Genomic DNA, 18,052 nt, shown 5'->3' with positions numbered 1-18,052 from the left:
TGCGATCCCGAACAAATCTTTACTAACAAACTAACAATAGGGCAAAAAATGATTACCTTTTTTATAAACCCTAACACACAAACAAATATTAAACATAAACAAACAACTAAACTAACAAAAACTAACGACTCCACCATAGGGAGACGAACGAATATCTACACTACTTGTGTAGATTTATTGAAACCTAAACTGCAAAAAAAAAAAAAAAAAAAAAAAAAAAAAAAAAAAAAAAAACGTAAAAGGGTCGAAAATAGTCTAATTTCCGTTTTAGAGAAACCCTAGAAGAGAGGAGGAGAGAAGAGGCGAGAGTTTTTTTTAATACAATAATTACACCTTATCTAGAATAAATGATAATTGCAAAAAGAAATTCATTGATGAATGTAAATTTATCAGCAGTGTAATTTAACGTTATACTACACTTTTATGGTAAAGAATAGTGTACAGCAAACTAACGAACAGACTCCCTACAATAGCCCTAGTATACAAGGACTTACGGAGCAACAATCCAGCATGAAGCGTGTCTGGTAAACTCTCCTTTTGGTTCCTATACACCTGAGTTAGTTTTTTGAAATCACTTTGCTAGTTTCAGCTCTCCAATTGTTACTCATTCACACATTTGTACACCAGAACAAGACTACACACTTATCACAGACTGTAAATCGCAGTCGCACCGCCTTCTCTCCATATTTCTTTCCTAAACTCGGAACAAAACAATGTAATACGTATTGAATTGTAGAAGATGCACTGCTCTGCAAGAAATAATAATAATCTTCAGTTAACTTCCTGGCCCTCGCATCTTTTCAACAATATGCCTACTCTTTTCTTCAATGTGGCGCCTCTTTTCTTCAAATTTCTCCCCCATTTTTTTTCCCAAGTCAAACATCCTAGCTTTTTTTCCTACCGGCCTCTTAGACTTTGTATCATCATCTTCAAGACTGTTTCTTTCTTCTCTCAAACTTACATACCTAGAAGGTGAAGGACACTCGGAATTCTCTTGTTTTCTATGAATAACCATATCTCTTGACTCTTCATTCTGTAGCAACGGCTCTTTCAAGTCCTGCGAAGGCACGTTGTTATCAGAAGAACTTCTACGGAAAGCTGCGGAGGGGACAACTTGACCATTTTCTGCATCAATAGACCGCTTTAGAGGATCATTTTTCTTCTGCTTCCCTAGCTTGCTCTCTAGATCCCTATCCTCCATTCTTTTGTTTCTAGATCCTTCACTTGAATTAATTTCTGATTGTGCTTCTCGATTCAGCCACATCAATGGAGCAGCATTACATGGGATCCAATCATCTTTCTCGGCTAACATCCATGGAATACATACACTTTCACAATTTGGAAGCACTAATGTATCCCGGATAGATGCCTGCATTAACATTAAAACAAAAGTATAAGCAAAAATACAAGCCGCATCCACATGGCTTCTTGCTCTATGCTGATAAATCAACTTGTTTCAACAAATACATGTATGGTTGAAGGGCATCAATTATTATAACTCAAGGGACACACAGAACTAAACAACAAAAAAGTATATAAAATAAATGAAGCGCAAACTGTTTATACAAAGTATACCAGAAATAATGTAATGCAGGTCATAAACTATATTTTATTACAGCTTCTGCAATAGATCAGCAAATGACACATCCAACACGACAATCAAAGTTGCTCAAATTAAAACTTACTGGATCAGATAATGGTCCAGATTATAATCTCAACAAATATATATATGGTTAAGGACAACATATAGATTTTCATCAGTTCATTGTTTAAAACATAAATGAACCGCAAAATGACTGTTTCTGAAGGCCAATATAGTACACTGTATATGCAATATATTAATAGCAGAACATTATAAAGAGATTAAAATTAAAAGCCAAAATTTCGGCCAATGTAGTAAAATTCATGGAGAAATACAAACTATAATCACAAAAATAATTAAGTGCGTCCAAATAATTACAGGGTTATATTAATGAAAGCACGAACAATGATTCAAAACCAAAGAACCTTCTTCTCACCTTAAACCGGTTTATTAGAAATGAAGCTACACGTCCATTGGTGACTTTGTGATCCTTGACAGAGGACTCCAATTGGAATTGTATATCAGGCATACAGGTAAAGCCAAACCAGAGCTGATCAGAAGGCGGTGGCTTCATATGCAATTGGATTGTCCCTTTCAGTGTTACCACCCTTATAGCCAAAGTAAGAGGTACCTTGAATTGTACATAATTCCATTAGAACTAATCTAAACTTTAGGCACATATTAAATAAAATAATATTAATATTAATAATAAAATGAGACAATAGTTGACAATTTCATTGTAGGATGTAATAAGGCTCTAGCATGGTATACACACATTCAAACACACACACTGCCAGCAAATATAATATAATAAATATTAAAATAACAATTACCAAGGCAAAGCTACATATATGTACTCATTCTTGCACTTCATTCTGAGTTATACAAACTCATAAGATATAGTGTAAGTCACCAGTTAACACAAAGGACACTTGCTATTTTGGTAAAGAAAAAATAAACCACTTTAAATTTAACATCGGAAACATTTCATGGCTGTTTAGTTCATATTATGCATATCCAACATATACAATAGAAAAGTTAACCAAGATTGGTAACAATGAGGTATAAACTAAATGCATTAAATGCATCTATCAAGGCAGCCAAAATAGCGAATCACACTTCAGCAAGGTTTTCTCTTCATCCAATCTTTAAGAAAGGAAAAAAAAAACCTCATATTCTAGGGTTTCACCAAGACTTCTTTAGTCAATACAATCAACAGTTTTAAAAAAAAATACTTCCTCCACTAACTTTTAGTTGTAACATTTGAAAATTTGCAATACATTCTTCTATTTAATCACCTTTATTGAACTATATGTTGGGCAAGTTATAGTCATGTGGGATCTAGTTCAATTCATCTATATTTATATATGATTTATTACTTATCTATAATTAAAGATATGAAGGGATAGAATTACGCATTTGCAAGCATGAAAGTCAAAACGTAGCAACTAAAAGACAATGGAAAAAGTAAGTACATATAAAATAAAATTAAACATAAAATAATTTAAAGAACCTCTAGGTCACTCGCACAAAACATAATCTATGCCTCAGTGTTACTGAATATGAGCTTACGTGATTTTACTATCCGATATGTAGGCCTTTGAAACCACTTTGGGCTCTTTGATCTTTGTAAGGTCTGACTAGGAATCTTACACCCTATGTTACTTCAACACCCTGTTGTACATCAGGTGTCACGTGTCGGATCTTCTGACACATCGACACGACTGACACCCAAATATATAATGCCCTTATATGAAATTTTATGGTAATCTAGAGTGCCAAAGGATCCGACACCCAAATCCGAGTCTAAGCAACATAACTTATGCCTTTTTCTACACACGCGTCATCATCCAAATTCTTGGTTCGAGAGGGTTTCATAAATTTCAAGAGCAAATGTCTGCATAAAGATGAAATGAAGAAATAATTTTGGGATAGCTAATATCTTTTCATTTCCAGTAAAGTCAAAGACTTGTAAAATTTCGATTTTTATTATCATAATGAACTAAAATAACATGTCTGCTCATAGATTTATAGTAAAGTAGCATATGGTCACTGTATATCAGATTGATAGAGGAAGTAGTCTCTCCACCATTGCAGGGAAAAGGCTGCATTACTTAAACTAAATTACCCTGCCCAGATGGAAGCCTCTTTGTAGGCATTGTGATGTGAAGTGCGTAATTTGGCTTAGCTGATAAAATTCTCTTGGGTTGCCCAAATCCATAGAGAAATAGCTAGGACACATGATCAACTTGGACTAATATACTGTCCCCTGCTGTACTTATAAGTATTTGATTCAGCGTCTTCGTTTCTTCAGTATATATCTTACTTGTTTGATGAAAGTTCATTTGTTTAAAAAAAGGTGTAAAGTTTCATCAGGAACTGCTCTCATGCAAGGCTAAGCTCTGAGCACCACACTGACAGAACTTAGCAAACCTCCTCCCTCCAATGGAAACAGATTGAAATCGCTTCCGTTCAGCTACCACCCCCACCTCTCCCCCCCCCCCCCCCCCCCTCGCGCAGCTAGAGGGGTTTAAGAAATCTTACTGCCTAAGTAACAGAGATAATATGTGACATGTGTAGGAAAAAGAGTATAATTTTGTCATTAGTTCACATCATCCCCCTTTGACAACCCTCTACCTTTCCCCTGCTAGAGGGACCCTGTTTGTCTTGAGTTCTTGACCCCCTACATTATAGGGAAACAATCAAGAGGGATGATCAGGAGACCCTTACCATGTTCCAAGTTCTAAATTCAACACAATGACAGATAGATCACGATGAACAGATGACAAGTTCAACCACAGATGATAATTATCCATAATAAGGCTACCATGCATCTCAGAACCAGTACTCTATTTATCTGAAAAAAGCTTAAATAAACAAAGCAGGATACTTAAAAACATAGAGAATGCTGCTTAAGTTTGTAAAACACAATATAGTAAATTAAAAAGGAAACAAAGCATGTATTTCATTCAATCGCAATCTAAAACATGCACTATAAAATATAACAAAAACAGTAGCAAACCTGAGACACATGTTTGGCAACAGAATTTAAAATAGACTTCCACCTAGAACCAGAACTCGCAGTAGATACACCTGTCCTGGAACTTCTCAGCAGCTCTGAAATTTAACACCAGGAAAAAGAGAGAAATAAAAAAACTGCAACACTGGTGAGGTTAACATCTATACTTGATCTCCATCTCAGAGTCACTTCTCAAAAAGAGTTTTGACTACTAAAATCAGCAAAACAGAAAGAACATTAATGGATGGAGTATAACCAGGTACTGTGTCGATAATAATGTAGGTCCTAATAAGTCATAACCATAAAATTGTCACTAATTTTGCTAATAAAATGCAATAATGTTAGATTCTTATGTTCATAGATAACCAATAAGAAGCTATTAAGCCCTATCAGCATTTTAAGTATTATTATTGCTATGGGGGATGTTGGATAAAGCATGGAAATAAGGTTAAATTAGTCAATGCTCCTGACGGGGTTGATCTTAATGTTGGGAGTTTTGAACTGCTCCTTCAATCTATATGAAAACTACCAACAACATGAGGACACTGGCAGTTAGAAATATCCATTTCTGAATTGGTGAGCAGAAGAGGTTGCTATGTTACAGACAAATTTCCAAAATAGAAAACCAATACTACTCCTAAAACTCAACACAAGAAAATGCTGTATCTCCACATCGGTCCCTCCTCTCAACAAGCTATCAACTCAAATGATCCTCCTCACATTAAAATGGGTCAATAAACCCACAACCACTCACTTGAAAAGCAAAGGAGTTACCTACTAACCTATCTAATAGTATGGTTTAATTTATCACCACCTTTAACATGAGTTATCACACTTCTTTGTTTAGTTTAATTTATTCATTTTTGTTATGCAATGACAATGATTTGGTGTAACACATTCAATGACAATGAGTTATGTAAACAAACTTTTAACAATTTTTCATTTTACATACAGCCTACTATGAAAACTGCCCTATATATATATATATATATATATATATATATATATATATATAGAAATGGGATCATGTGAGAACCCATGGCTTAGGTGAGAACCATTTTAAAATGAGAACTCATCTAACACCATTCATTTTTATTAGATGAATGGTTCAGATTTATTGTTTCATTAGTGGGAATTCACGTGAGCCACCTTCATTAATTGTAATGGTTGTTTGCATTTATTTTTTTTAATTTTTGTGCATTGGGACACAAAATCTGCCAAAAGCTGTCATTATTACATTCTTTTTATTATTTATTGCATTGAAACACGTTACGTTAAAATGTAGTTGAAGTGTACGTCGTTAATGATGTTTCGTAAAATATATCAAGTGTTTCAATTTATAATATTAATGTTTCATATATATTATTGCTTGTTTCATACAGTTGGGCTCTATATGAACTAGGTGTACTGTGATTTCTTATACCTTATCTGATGTTTCAAAAAATATACCTTATGTTTCATTTTATAGTGCTTATGTTCCATAAAATATATGTGTTGTTTCATATACTAATGATATTGTTTTATACATTAAAATCATTGATGTTTCATATAATATTTTATTCGAATACTATTTATATTGTTCCAGAAATATGAACTATTGTCTCATAAATATTATACATTGTTCCATACCATATGTGTGAAATGTATCAATGACTGAAATGCATGTTCCCAAGAAAATTAAAAAGCATGTACCAATGACTGAAATGCGTGTTCCCAAGAAAATGCATGGGAAATTGATAATTAATCTCAGCCATCCATTAAGTGTAGTTGGTGTACGTTAATGATGTTTCGTAAAATATATCAAGTGTTTCAATTTATAATATTAATGTTTCATATATATAATTGCTTGTTTCATATAGTTGGGCTCTATATGAACTAGGTTTACTGTGATTTCTTATACCTTATTGATGTTTCAAAAAACATACCTTATGTTTCATTTTATACTACTCATGTTCCATAAAATATATGTATTGTTTCATATACTAATGATATTGTTTTATACATAAAAATCATTGATGTTTCATATAATATTTCATTCGAATATTATTTATATTGTTCCAGAAATATGAACTATTGTCCCATAAATATTATACATTATTCCATACCATATGTGTGAAATGTACCAATGACTGAAATGCGTGTTCCCAAGAAAATTAAAAAGCATGTACCAATGACTGAAATGCGTGTTCCCAATAAAATGCATGGGAAAGTGATAATTAATCTCAGTCATCCATTATGTGTAGTTGGTGTACGTTAATGATGTTTCGTAAAATATATCAAGTGTTTCAATTTATAATATTAATGTTTCATATATATTATTGCTTATTTCATATAGTTGGGCTCTATATGAACTAGGTTTACTGTGATTTCTTATACCTTATTGATGTTTCAAAAAACATACCTTATGTTTCATTTTATACTACTAATGTTTCATAAAACATATGTATTATTTCATATACTAATGATATTGTTTTACGGGACAATAGTTCATATTTGTGGAACAATATAAATAATATCCGAATGAAATATTATATTATGTATAAAACAATATCATTAGTATATGAAACAATACATATATTTTATGGAACATAAGTAGTATAAAATGAAACATAAGGTATGTTTTTTAAACATCAATAAGGTATAAGAAATCACAGTAAACCTAGTTCATATATAGCCCAACTATATGAAACAAGCAATAATATATATGAAACATTAATATTATAAATTGAAACACTTAATATATTTTATGAAACATCATTAACGTACACTTCAACTACATTTTAACTTAACGTTGACAACACAATTCAATGTAACATTACATTTTTTAATTGAAACAGCGACAAGTCTTTTTGAAACAATAATAACATCTTTTGAAACATCTCAAAATTATTCCTTTAATACAATAAAATAATTAATTAATACTGTTCCAATTGGATGATATGCCCGTTATTGTCAATACAATTTATATTGTTCCAGAAATATGAATTATTGTATGCTTATTTTACACAAAAAAATAATCAAATTAAAAAAAAATCGCTTCAAAAGCTTTCTTTATGAGAGAGAAATTTTCATTTGAAATCTGCCTTCATTTCTCTCTCTTCAATGGCTAAATTAAAATGAAACCAGATTTTCCATTTTCTCTCTCTTCAATGGCTGAATCTCTTGGTTTTATAGTACATAAATCGGTGTTTCAATGCAGAAAATAAGGAAAAAAAAAAGTAAAAAACATGTACTAATGACTGAAATGCGTGTTCCCAAGAAAATGCATGGGAAAGTGATAATTAATCTCAGCCATCCATAATCTCAAAATTGATGGTGTAAGATTGGTTCTTATTTTAAGAGGGTTCTCACCTAAGGGGTGGGTTCTCACATGATCCCTCCCCTATATATATATATATATATATATATACTCACTTTACTTAATTCCAGTACAATCTTAAACACCAATACCCCAGTATAAGATAGGTTTGTCTGTTTAACAATATCATTTACTAGTTTTTTGGAATTACGGCCCACCCACCCTTTTCCCTTTGGTATTGGTGTAAAAACTAATTTGAACTGGTAAATTAAGTAAACTAATTCCATTTTTGAAGTAAATTACCAGTTCAAATTAGTAATTATGTATTGGTAAATTAAGTAAACTAATTATGTAATGTAAATTAAGTAAACTAATTCCAAAGGAAAGGTCCCAATAGTAAGCTAGAAACTAATTCCAAAAAAAGAAAAAAAAAAGTGAAAAAACTTATTTGAACTGGTGTATCTTTTTTTCACTTTTTTCAGATTGTATACCAAAAATTAACTCACTTTACTTAATTTACCAGTTCAAATTAGTTTTTTCACTCTTTTTTTTATTTTTTTTTTATTATCCATCCAAGAATCCAATATCCCAGAAAAGCTTTTTACATACTTCCTCCATTCCTTAATAGTTGACACGTTTCATTTTGGCACACATATTAAGAAAGTGAGTGGCAGATGATGAAAGACAATAATACCCCAAAGACCAATCTCCTTCCCAAACTGACAATTGTGACAAATAAGACACACTTACCCCACCATCCCAAAACTACCACTGCCTTTTACACAGCTAATGTTTAAACCATCGTCGCCGCTTGCAACAATAGCAGAATGGATTAATTACTACCACCACTCTTCCATCAAAGTAATGTAAAATTAAAATTTAACACCACATCCATGAAAACAACTTGACCAGATCTAAAATTACAAGTTAATTTAATTTTCTTGAATAAATCAACCCCATAACATCACAGAGAGAGAAGATGAGAGAGAAATTGAACCCTCCTTGACTACCACCGTCGCACATAATTGTGCTCCGACAATCTCGTAGTGTTACTCCTCAAAGTACACCCGCTCCCACCGCCACGACCGGATCGAACGCTACCGGGTCATGGTGGACTTGGTGGTGGTTCTGGAACTCAAAAAGTGGGTCATGGTGCTCTAGTTGGTTTTGTAAGTTGAAGGTGAAGATAGACCGAAACTTCAAGCAACTGGGGTTGTTCCTCAAGGTTGGTTGTGCGAGTCGTCATGGGTCAGAAAGCAAGAGAGGAGAGAGAAAGAGATGTTTAGCCATGGTGATGGCTATGACAGAGAGGAGAGAGAAAGATTGGGTAATGGAGGAGAGAGACTGGGTAGTGGAGGAGAGAGACTGTGGGGGAGGAAAGAAAAGAGAAGTAAGGGTAAACTTATCATTTAACATTACAAAGTTTACCCAAAATAGAAACGTGTCAACTAAATATAGACTTCCCAAAATGGAATATGTGTCAACTAAAAAAAAGAGGTAATATTATTTTAGGAAAGGTCCCAATAGTAAGCTAGAACCTCCCATCACATCATCTCACATCCAATCACAAATTACAAAACTATCTTCTATCACAACTATTTCTTAAATGAATTAGAGTTCATCATCTCCCATCACATCTGCCTTATCAATCAAATAACAATTAATGAATTAATAACCAAACAGCTATCTGCCATTATTAGTGTCAAAAGTAATTTAGGATGGAGCAATTGTCCGTAAAAAGGGGTAAATGAAAGTACTTCCTCACAATTTTCTATTTTAATAAATTCACATGACATAACTCACCATGTTTACGATCTTCTGCGTCCTTTTGTTCTGAAGAATCATTATTCCCATCATAAAGCTTCAAATCTTCTTCTTCTTGCAAGGGCTTTAAATCATCCAAAAGATCAGTCGTTGCCTGCCCAACAGAACTTGATTCAGTATTGTGGTCTGCCAATCCACTGTGAGAATCTAGTTCAGGCACTTCAAGTCGGGCTTCAATATATAAAACTACACCACCAGAATACTCTATGTCCATTTCCATGGCCCAAACGTCATTCATGTCAGAAGGAATAGCTCTCATCCCGTGGATATAAGGGGGCAAATTTCCTGGATCCACATCAGTGCACGTCACTTCACCAATATAATTGGGCAATCTCATGTTTGAGAGCGATCTCTGGAATATCATACATAAAAGTAAGATTATTCAATGTAGAAGGCAAAGAAATGTTCTTATGTTCACAACAAATCAAAACAAAGAGAAGGGGAACATACTTTATAAGCTGCAGCTACCCAAAATATGATAATTGTTGTCTTGTCATGTCATAAGATACAAATACAAATCAGCTATCTCAATAGTATCTTTGAGTACATATCTCAATAATATCTAAATAGTTAATTGTTTTCTTTTTACAACTTAAGACTTGGTCTTCTAATATCAACTTGTCTTATCATAGTGGATTCAGCTCCTTCAGCCCTATGAAGTAACACAGTTACTTATCAATGGCAAAAACTATCCACTTATTGACGATAGTGTAAATCTTTCATCAACTATACAAGTACAAGCCATATAAATTAAAAATGAGAGACATCCCTACCACAAAGCTTCAAAGTTGAAAATGCATCCAACAATCAGGGAAAAAAAAAAAAATTGGAAAGATCAAACAAAAGTAGTTCATGTAGTTGATAGTCCATGATACTCTAGACCTCTAAGGTGTATGAGGAATCAAGAAAAGGAGATATTTGACAGACATACAATAAACTACTCTGTTCTATGGATATCTCTTGCAAAACATCAAAACTCACAAAGCACAAAAAACATATCACAGAAATCCACACTCACAATGACTAAATTTGATTGGTAGCAAGAAGATAGATAAATTTTTCTTTTTCTTTTTTCTTTACCTGAATCCGAGCCTTTAAACCAGCTTTAATATCTACATTACTCTTGGCGTCAAAAAACAACCGAGAGACCAGCAAATTCCAGCAAAGTGTGCCCTCATCAACAATAAACTTCTCAGCAGTGTCTGCATCAGAATTGTCAGACCCATGAGTTGAATTCCCCGAATGTGTAGATGCAGTGGAAGAAACAGAAGGGCTGTCTTCCTCAAATTCATTTCGCATCTTTCCCAGATTAGCCGCCCTTGTAATGCTTGGAGCAGAATAAAGATCTTGAAAGCCATGAGATTTATCAGCAACCCTTTTCTCATCAAGAGTGACCAAAGAAGTCTTTCTCGAAAGCTTTCTCCAAATCTGACGAACCTTTGATGGGGGATCATCAAGCCGGTTAGCTTTATCCAAGGGCCACCCTTGATAACCCACTAAGGGTTTGATAAGAAATGGATATCCTACACTTAAAGATTTCAAATAGCCTCGAAAATCTTCACTTATTTTAGGAAACCAGAGAAGTTTTTCTTTATCATCCAACGAAGCTATGCGAAGAGCTTTACACCAAGATTCTTTCTCACAGGAAGTTTCTGCATATATATATATAACACCTTGCTTCCTTCATACAAAAATGTGTTCTTGCTTTCTATTTTGATTGGGAACCGTTTTGCCCTGAATAACAAATATAAAAGAAATACAGTAAGAAAATAAAAACTGCCCGCTCAAATTACTTACATATATTTATTTTCAACTCAAAATGTCAAAGTGTAACTTATATTATATCAGAGGAAAACAAGTTTAATGAACCACATTAATCACGTCGACTAAAATGGTATGATTGGATAAAGGCAGTATTTGTTACTATATCTATACTTTGCACATATGCTTGTAATTATAAAAGACATAACATGTTCTACTGTTACACCCTATTTTCTTAGATGTTACTTTTTCGGATTAAGATGATGACATGAGTTAAAGTTTTGTATTCACATTATTCACACAACCAAGCTCTGGGGCCTTATGGCAACATGAAAAACCAAAAGCTTTCCCTTTTGTTTTGTTCCTTAATTACACTTTACCAGTATTGGCAGTCAAATATTCACACCTTACCTCACATGCAACTTTTTTCAAGCCTTTATCTAATTTAAACCCCAATTACAAAACATCTTTCCTACTTTTTCTTACATGAACCCCCATGTTAAAAACTCTTTCCTAATTTCTCTTACACAAGCCCCACTTGCTACACCCACAGTCTCCTAAGCTCCTTGTTTTTTTTTTTTTTTTTTTTTTTTTTTGCTACAATTTCTAAAATCATCGCATAAAAACAGAGGTGGTAAAAATATTATTTTTAGCAATCAGGGTGGCTCTATTGTTGCAAACTCACATGCTTATTTACCTGTCTTATGTATCTCTCAGCAACATAATGAAGCTTTATGGGCAAGAAAAATCAACAAGAATAATCCCAACTTGGGATTTCTTCTCAACATAATCCCAAATAAAAATAAAAACACAACCAATTAAAAGTGACGAATCACCCTTTTTTACCTATATAACAAATTAACAATCAAATGAGACTATTATGAGAAGGATGCATCAATAGTTAAGATTAATTTGAGTTAAATTGTATGGATTAAAATGAGAAAGAGGGCAATAGTTGGTAATATTGTTGTTAATATATCCGTACGAGAAAATAGTCAATTCTCATTATTCTAGCAAGCCAAGCCAATTCCTATAGTACCCTATTGCTCTCCCTCAGTTTCTCTACACAAAGCTACCCAATTTTCCTGAATATTAAGAAATTCTTAATCCATAAAGTTATGCTTTGGTGATAGCGATGACAACAAAATGCTCACAAGATTTAACAAAATAGCAACCAACTATCAATTTTGCCCAAGGCAAGGCTACAAATTTGTGAGTTGCAAAGTGTTGGGATCGCGAGGGGTTGGGAAGACCTAAAATAGGGTGATTGAGAATGATATGAGTGCTTAGGGGATTGAAGAAAATATGGTGTTGGATAGAGTGGTGTGAAGGTAGAGAATTCACATCAATGGCGTGTCATGATTTGGTATATATACATATATGTTAATTACTAACTCATGTTTTATAAACCCTATTGATTTCCTTTGCTAATGTTTTCTTAAATCATTATTTTTTTACTCACACATTGTCACCACTCCTTTAAAACTCTTAAATTGTATTCTCGGTACCTTTTTAAAACTCTTTTAAATTTTATTTGTACATTCTTTCTTTCAATCTCTCATTATACACACAATTTTTTTTAATCAAAATTTTTTCAACCGGTTATCTAGTTAAATTCGTTTCTCTATCTGAACAGTTCCTTGTGAAAATTCATGTTAGCCGACCCCAAATTATTTTAGGACTGATGTTATTGTTGCAAGGCTACAGTAGAGCAAGATAAACGCAACCTTAACCTCTTAAAATTTTCAGATAAGTTTGTTGAGGACAAAGGAGAGAACAAAGGGATGATTCTAGAATTATGCAGGATCAGCAAAGAAGTGTCACACCATAGTCAAACTTATACAAAAGTATAACTAGTGCAGGAATAATCATATCAAGGATATCATGCATCCATCTACTAAATAAAATGGAGAAAAAATAACTTCCACCTCAAAGGCAATAATGTTCTCTAACTACAAAATATCTTAAAAAAAGGAAATTTATATTCTTGACAGAAAGAAGCTTTGCCATAAAAATTCCACAGGCTTCTTTCCTTCTGCAGATATGATTGTAGTCCTGCCATATTGTTAGCCAAGTCAGCATGTACTTGACTTCCCTACCCCACACCAGTTTTCAGAACTTTCCTAGCTACACTCCCAATCCGAACAATACCAATGTTGTTCCCAACTGACAATTTGCTTAACTTCAACCCTTTTTGAAGAGTCAAGCATTAAGACTTTGATTGTTTCACTAGGAGATGGGATATAGTTAAAGCATCTCCGAGGGTCCAATGATTAATTAAGTCATCAAGTTACCTTATACTTGGTAAAAGTAAACCTTGCCCTTAAAATTTATTTATATCCTCAAGTCTTTTTTCTCCTCAAAGCATTACAAGACAGACATACACATTGCAATTAAAAAGCTGTGTTTTCATCAATCCATATGTTTTTCAAGATTAAACGAGCTAGAGCAGCTTGAGTGTTACTGCAAGTTGTGTCAGCAATAAAAAGAACTTTATAAGCCCAAGATAAAACTTACAAGGTCACATGTACAGACCAGAATTACAAGGAATGTGGTAAAGACCCCTGTTCCGCAAATTGGATTCGTACGTACCAGAATGTGATGGAACACGACCTGGGTTCGTCGAACCTTATGATCTGACAAGTCTTAGACCGAAACACAAAAAGTTTTTGCTTGCCATAGAAAATTCTACCAGCTTTGTTGGATTTGTTGCAGCTTAGAAAAAGGGAGAAAGAGGAAAAGGTGAGAGAGAAAGCAATGATGACTAACTTTCATCTGTTCTTTTGTTTTTCATTCTGTTCTGCTCTTCCATAGCATACCTGATGATTAGCATTCCATGTATACCGTATCATACCACGAATCTAATCATATGTATCACGTACCATGTAACTTGGTGCAAACAAAAATGATATAAATTTGATATAGTAATCAAATAGTTATTCCACTGGTGTGTTGCCAAAAATGAACTCATCTGTTTTTTTGTTTTTTTTTTTTTTTAAGTGTAACACTTTGACAAGCACATAGTTTTAGATGAATTAATTGACTTTAAAAATTATAAGAAAAGATAGTGGCGTTAATATTTTATTGAAAAGTGAAGAAATAATAATTAAAAAAAAAGGTAGTGGGTTTAAGGGGGGGCCATGAGAGGGGAGAGATATAATATTAAAATAGAGTAATTGGCAAAAAAAAAAAAAAAAAAAAAAAAAAAGGAGGGGGGTAACATGAAGGTACTATATTTAGTTTACTTGATTGCTTTTATTACGCAAAGACAAGCTTACGTCAAAGAGGACCAGAATTCCTCCAAAACCTAATAACCAAAAACTAGAAGGGAGGAAGGCATCAATTACATGGCACATCATTCTAAGTTAAAAGGTTCTCGCATTAAAAGGTTCTAACAACAAAGAGAGGCAAGATAAAAAACTCCCTCCAATGAAAATCGACACTTCAAATACGTATTACAAAACCTTACTGGCAGAATGAAAAAAAGGTAGGTTGAAGTTAAGCCTTAATTTGACATGTCATCACCATATTCGTACAGTTAAAAGGAATTTGATATCAGTCCATCAAAATCATAAATCCAAAGAATACTACAGCTTTGAATTACAAAAAATGCAAACCTATAGCATACATGTAATAGCTTCTTATAAACCATCCCCTCAATCCAAAAACAGAAAGTCAACTTAACTAGAAGCTCTGAACAAAGAACACATGTTTACGTTTGTATAGCAACTCAACAAGCCCAAGGAATCCTTCTTCCTCAATAAATCATTACTTTTTCTTTTTGTTCATGGCATAACTTAAGTCTTTAAAGATTAAGGCATTATCATTCTGAGGAATCATCTACTTTAATCTATGTTAATCAGACACGGCTAATATCGCGAAGTGTCCGTGTCGACACAACACTTCACGGACACGGACACGCGACAAGACACTTCCATTAAGAGAGGAGAGAAAAAACGAGAAGAAACATGAAAGAAAAACATATCTTGTTCGAAAACCACCATTAATATAGAGAAGATGGAGAGAAGAAGATTGCCATTTATTAAGAGAATTTACCGAGGAAAGAATTATAATAAAAAAAAAATAGGGGTAGACATAATGAAAAATTTAAAGCTTTTGTAATATATAATTTATTTATATAAATTTAAGTGACATATTGACGTGTCCCCGTACCCGTGTCCAAATATCGAACAGAGTCCCCGTGTCCTAAAATTTTGGAACTTACCAGATCGGACACTTGGACATGTGTCCGTGTCCGACACCCGTTCCCGAGTCCATGTAACATAGACTTTAATGCATAATTCATCAAACAAACTAATGTCATTCCGCTATTTTTCATCTAATTTTCCTGGTAGCCTGGACAACAAGGCAAGCAGTCCATAAAAAAATTGATATGGTATATGGAGAAAATACTATTTACGCAAAATTGCAACATCAAACTGAAGAAGCCATACTACATTACATGAATAAAAGGAACTTGGGTTACCATTTTCTTGTAGGCAGGCTTGTAGCAGAAACTGCAACTACTTTACAACCCCTAAGCATTACTTTTGTGAGCGAACCATCTGCTTCTGCCAGAATAAGCATATGATCTTTGACTTTTGCAAGTTTCCGGACAGGGGAAACCTCTATAATTTCCCGCTTCCTAGTTTGCTCAGTTTGAACAGGAAATTTAGGATGGCGTTCTGGTTCCAAAACCCAAACCACTCCCTGCAACCATAAACATTGTGGAATAGCACTGGAAAATTTTAGACCTTGGCCAAGGACTGGTGTACACTTGACTTTCATCCTCCTTTTTATTAAGAGCCAAGAAATTGGCGAAACAAAAATTTAAGGTATGTAAGGTATATAATACAAACAAATATAACATTAGGTGAGGTGGGACAAAAGTATAAAGACTACTTTGCGAATTCTCGTTAAATTAACCATATAACTTCATTTATTGACTTAGGAAAAAGCTTTTCAACTAAGACACAAACATTAGTAAAACCACTAGTCATGTATTCAATCTCAAAAACATTATACTCGTATATACTAAGCTCATTCAAGCAACCCATCCTCAATATCATTTTATCACTTTGCATCACATTGACCAAGTAGGAGATGTGACCAAGGAGAGAATTCTGCAAGAACAAATGGCTGTCATACATTTGAAAGCGAGTTTCCTTAATTTTACAGTTTTTCCACCACTCTTGTTTTCGACTCATTTTGTAAAAGGGTAGTTTTGTAAAAGTTTGCCAAATTCTCCACATTAGATGCAAGTAACAAAACAGGATTTTCGACAAACTTGCTGAATTCTCCACATCGAATGCAGTGACAAAACAGCATCTTCTACAAACATGCTGAATTCTCCACATCAAATGCAAGTAACAAAACACCATTTTCGATAAACTTGCTGAATTCTCCACATCGAATGCAAGTGACAAAACAGCATTTTCTACAAACTTGCTGAATTCTCCACCTCGAGTGCACATAACCAAACAACATTCGAAAATCGAAAAACTTGAATTGAGAAAAGAAAAGGAAACAAGAATACAGAAAAACTAAGCATGATGATGCTACCCACATAATCAATCCCATAGAATTCCCACAATTGATAAACTAATTGCAACACTCTTATCAAAATAGCAAAAAACCAACACTTATTTCAATTATTCTCTAACACCCCCCCCCCAAAAAAAAAAAAAAAAAAAAAAAACCTGCATGTTGTTACCCACAAAATAAAAACCCAGAAAAATCCCATAATTAATAATGAAATTGCAACATTCTAATAATCATAAAAAAGCAAACCCAGTTCTAATTTACATTCCACAATTAATTACAATTCAAAGAAAAAAAAAAAGAAAAAGAAATAAAGAGCAAGAAACTTACCTGTTTCTGACATACAGAAGGAAGAGATAGGCTAGAATCAAGAGGATTTGGAGGAGAAGTATGAACACCAAGTTTGGATGATTTAGTTGAGTGTGATAATCGACGGATCACATACAAAATCACAACACCTTCAACCGCAATTACAGTTAAAGCACCAACTATGAACCCCACAATCAACCACACTGAAATCATCACCATTTTCAATTCTTCAAAAAATACCCAAAATCATTCATAGATTTATATATCTAATTTTTGCATCAAAAATTGAATGTCTCAACTGTATTATCTAATTGAATTATTATTTTATTCAATTCTGGATTATGAAGGATAATGACAAAGAAAAGGTAACAATTATAGACTTTGTAAAAGAAAAAGAAAATAAAAAATTATGGGTGTTTTTGTGGGTCGGTTTTTATGGAATAATATTTGGACGGTTTTAGTTTTTGGGTGAACTCAAATGAAAGTATGTATGTATGCGGGTATTGGTATACGCGCTAGAAATTTTTTAATGTATCAGATGCTTTTTCTTAGGTCACCAAACCAGGTTTTTTTGTGTCTTCCGCAAGCATCTCATTTTTTTTTCCTAAATCTAGGTTGCTAAGTATTTAAAGTTGGTAAAATAAACTTTTTTCAAAGAAAAAAAGTTGGTAAAATAAACTAACTTTATCCTATGTAGTGATTTTAGATTAATGAATGC

General features: G+C 33.4%; 1 pseudogene; it reads right to left on the bottom strand.

The window, feature by feature from the left end:
- Positions 1-344: 344 nt before the first annotated feature.
- Positions 345-17,818, bottom strand: LOC110692429 (annotated as a pseudogene).
- Between the last annotated feature and the right edge of the window lie 234 nt (positions 17,819-18,052).

The sequence above is a fragment of the Chenopodium quinoa genome, unplaced genomic scaffold (genome assembly GCF_001683475.1).
Source record: "Chenopodium quinoa cultivar QQ74 unplaced genomic scaffold, ASM168347v1, whole genome shotgun sequence".
NCBI lineage: Eukaryota > Viridiplantae > Streptophyta > Magnoliopsida > Caryophyllales > Amaranthaceae > Chenopodium > Chenopodium quinoa.
The sequence above is the reverse complement of the archived record's forward strand: the minus strand, read 5'-3'. Positions and strand labels throughout refer to the sequence as shown.